This window comes from Hylaeus volcanicus, chromosome 6 (genome assembly GCF_026283585.1).
Source record: "Hylaeus volcanicus isolate JK05 chromosome 6, UHH_iyHylVolc1.0_haploid, whole genome shotgun sequence".
NCBI classification, from domain to species: Eukaryota; Metazoa; Arthropoda; class Insecta; order Hymenoptera; family Colletidae; genus Hylaeus; species Hylaeus volcanicus.
This window is the reverse complement of record NC_071981.1, coordinates 24,178,379-24,181,610: the sequence shown is the minus strand read 5'-3', so window position 1 is coordinate 24,181,610 and position 3,232 is coordinate 24,178,379.

The following is a 3,232-nucleotide window of genomic DNA, read 5'->3' as shown; positions in this document are numbered from 1 at the left end:
ATCGCTGTACAATGGAAATTTTCTTACGCAGTTCTAAAATAATATAACTTTTCCTCAAAGGTGGAATAAAATAAACTGCCATTGGGTCGCCACCGTCCACCACAAAACAACCCCCTGTCTCCTGTCGGTCAGGCTTGAAAAGTAGCAAACGTCGAGCGGGATCGCGTGAAATTTTCATTCCCGCGGCCGACGGTCGCGAAATTCCGTCGACTTAATTTTAATTCCGGCGCCAGCGTCGTCCATGGAATTTATGTAGAAATATTCATCGTTGGTGTACACGGTTCGTCCCTCATTCTCTCGCGGGAACTTTGGTATAGTTGCGCGACGGTGTAATTGGAGTTCGAAAGTTTGGATTCATTAGTGCCGAAGCGGCCTTATCTTGAGATTTAATTCGTGATACTCGGAGGATAGATGGAGAAGCCGCCTGTTACTTTCGAGGATCTTTCGAGTATCCAACCCCCTCTGCCCTCGATTCGCGTAGGTGGCCCGATTCCTCGAACGGTTTCCGACTAATGGCTGCCTGTCGTTGTCGACGTCTGAACGATTTCTTGGATCGTTAACCATCACGCTCGCTCTTACTTAGAAGTCAATGGTTTTCGTCGAGAACGTTTTATTTCGGTCGTCGTCGTTCCTCGTATTAAGCGTGCGAAAACTGCGGGAGAATATAGCTTCGTCGCCGATGAAATATTGACGAAAGGGGCCGGAAGGAATAGTTTTGTAGGCTCTTGGAAATTTGTCGTGCCAATCCAACCAGTAACGTTGTAACTTCGCGTCAGTTACGAATAAATGCCACTCCAGAATTGGCCACTTTTTAATATTCCTCTTTTCTCGATAAAATTACCTCCGAGAAGATGGCCACTGGTGTTCGGATAAATTCCCTTTGAACGAAGGAAGAAACAAACGCGACAGTCCCGATCCGGTAAATTAAAGATTTCTCGTCGAAGACTCGTTAGGTTTCTCGGGCCCGGAGATCCCCCTCGTCGATCATGTTTTACGTAGATTCCTTTCGAAACGCACTCATAAATATGCACCGAAAGAATCGTTTCCCTCTTCGTTTCTCCTGCATAAACATCGCGAAGAAGCAACAACGGGAAAATAAAGTAGAGACGGTAGCGGTCGTATACCCGTTCGCATCCGCGCAAGAAGAGCCAGCCCGAGATACTCGAGCTGCGGAGGATGCTACCCGACGACAAAAACCGAAACTCGCACGCACGTGTAAGAGCGCACTCGAAGTAAGTATCGATATCAAAGGAACGAGCACGGTCCTTTCGCCACGCCGCGTTTCAGGTTCGAACGAGATTCTCTCGTTGCGCAACGATTCGAGAAAGCAAATATTTTTGCGTCCGTCTCAACCCCCTTTCCTCTTCCATTGCGAATCTTCCTCGTCGATTCGGATCGCGATTCGGATCGCGATTTGGATGGCGGAGGACTCTTGTTCCGGTAAGCATCGTCCCGCGATGTGTACTTCAGCGCGACTTATCTGCTCGATTAAGCATCGGTGCTTCCTGGTAAAACGCCCCGACGTCGTCATCGTCTTTGTACGATTTCCATGCCCTCTTACCGTTAAGAACGTCTCTCGACGGATCAGCTCTCCTAGCGGCGCGACGTTCGCCACGCCCTACACACCATAACCTTTCGCATAAACCAACCGATTTACCCGGGTCGTTCCTGTTGCTCTCGAGGTGGCTGCGAACTGCGTTACGTTTCTCTATCTAGGTAATAGGTTAGTGGTTTTTACGGGGGACGATCGGGTCGGACTACTTTTGGTGTTTTTGGGAAATTTAGGGGAGAGTGGAGGCAATTGTAGCATTTCAAGGGCACGCTCTTTGTTTTCAGAAATTACTACGTAGATTTCACCGACCAGAATTCATCCACATTAATTTTGACCGAAATTTTAAGATTTATTTACTGTAATGTATACGTATACTCATCGATAATTTCTTTGCAGCTAAAGTACCCGTCAGAAAGATTTAAAATTTCTACGACAAAGTTCTCTTTTCCATTAACGAAAACGTTTCTTTATCTTTTTTCTCATAAGACACAGTTACAACTTTTTCTCTTCTTTATTTATTTATAGTCGCATCAATGCTTAGATCATTAGCGACTAACACATAATTTACAAGTTGAACCTAAGATTTGCCATACATATGTTACATAGACACTAATCGTAGGGTGCTAGCTCTCGCACGGTGTAGCATCGGTCAATTTCACTTGGAATATATCTCCGTACATTCCGATTTCTTTCAAAAATCTTAACGTTTGTTCCACCTGGGTTACCTTACTAAATAATTCCTCGCGAGTTCCATCGTAAATTACAGCTTTATAGAATAACCATGGACGATAATTGAATTCTTCCGAGCCGCTGTTTTCGTATCCCGATTCTTCGACTCAGCTTCTAGATAAAAGAGTCCGAAAGTGAACGAACCCTGGCATCGTATAGGGTTCGTATAGGGTTCGCTCCTTTAAAGCCAAGCGAACGATCCCTCTCGCTGGTCTTCGCTCATCGCGGCAGGGAAAGTTAGTGCCAATTAGATGGTCCCGATAGGAGCATAATCAGGAACCGTTTTTTGCTGGGTTCTTCCCGTTTTCGTAAAACAGGCTCAATCGGAGTCGGACATCGCGTTTCGAACTGCGGGGTCGAAGCGAGCTCGTTGAAGTTGTTCTATCTACCGGGGATCCGACGATAACGCCCGTTTCCCGGTGATCTGACCGCTTATCTGGCGATTTTTTTTCTCGGCTCTGTGCTCTGAAATCGGCCGGAAGTGCCCTACCCCTCCCGGAGCAGAGAATTAAAAGGAACCGGTTCTCGATTACGCGGAGCCGGTAATCTCGGTGTCGCGTTGCGGGAATCCTCTAATTCTATCGTGCGTCGTTACGATAAACTCGAGGCAGTTTCGACGTAAGATCGGAATAAATGGCGGCGAACGAACCTTCAATTTTTGCGACACCGAACGGAATCGATGAAAACGACGCCGGCGGTAGCCAGCCATCTCTGAACACGGTCGGAATACACGCAGTTCCCTCGGCTCGAGTTTTAACGATACGAAACATTCAGAAATACGAACGAGTTTGTAATTATTCACTTTTAGTTACTTCAACCTCTAATACTCAAATGATGTCAGGTTTTAGTAGCACCTTGCGCCATAATTATTTTTCCAGATAAATCAATTCGTACCCTCTCGTCGTTGTACATAATAATCCAATTCATTTACACGTAATACTGAATATTGGA